Source organism: Rhipicephalus sanguineus, chromosome 3, assembly GCF_013339695.2.
Source record: "Rhipicephalus sanguineus isolate Rsan-2018 chromosome 3, BIME_Rsan_1.4, whole genome shotgun sequence".
Classification (NCBI taxonomy): Eukaryota; Metazoa; Arthropoda; class Arachnida; order Ixodida; family Ixodidae; genus Rhipicephalus; species Rhipicephalus sanguineus.
The window spans coordinates 141,159,444-141,160,098 of NC_051178.1; positions in this window are offsets into that span (position 1 = coordinate 141,159,444).

Here is a 655-nt window from a genome sequence, read left to right on the forward strand (position 1 = left end):
TCACATTGAACTTATACTAGAGGGCTTATCATTATTAAAATGGTCTGAACTTGAGCTCGTTGTCGTAGCTTCAATAGGGCAAACGGAGCGAAAAAACGTGACAGTAATGTCAGACACTACAAGAGCTTGCGCTATCCGTCTTTGTCTCGTTTTCTTTTTTCCTCTTTTTTGCACTCTTTCTCACATTGAAGGCTTGTTATCGATGTAACACTTCAAGCCTTACTTTTCTGCGCGACTTTTTTCACCACTGCTTTTCAAACAAAAAGAACGAAAATCTTGCTCGACTGTTCAGCTCGCTCGCGCTCCTTAGTACTTTTTTTCACAAACTCTTGACTCGGAACAATATATTTTTGTCGAGCTTGTTAGTTGTCGTGGTCTTCAGACCTCATTTCGTTGCCAGTATGCGGAGGCAAAGAAGTTACGAAATGAATAGTCCCCGGCAGTCTAGTGCGGTCTTGCGGAATAATAGTGAGCCTTGAGATAAGGGCCCCATAGAAACAGCGTCGAAGTCACAGCGCATGCGCGAGACGCGAACTGCGTTTGGATTTTGCCTCGGGCACGCCATTTCTTGAATTCAGCGGGGCAGTTCCAAACTTGCCCCGACAGAGTTTGCGTCAACAAACGTGAAGGCAACCACTGAAGCGATGAATGGCAC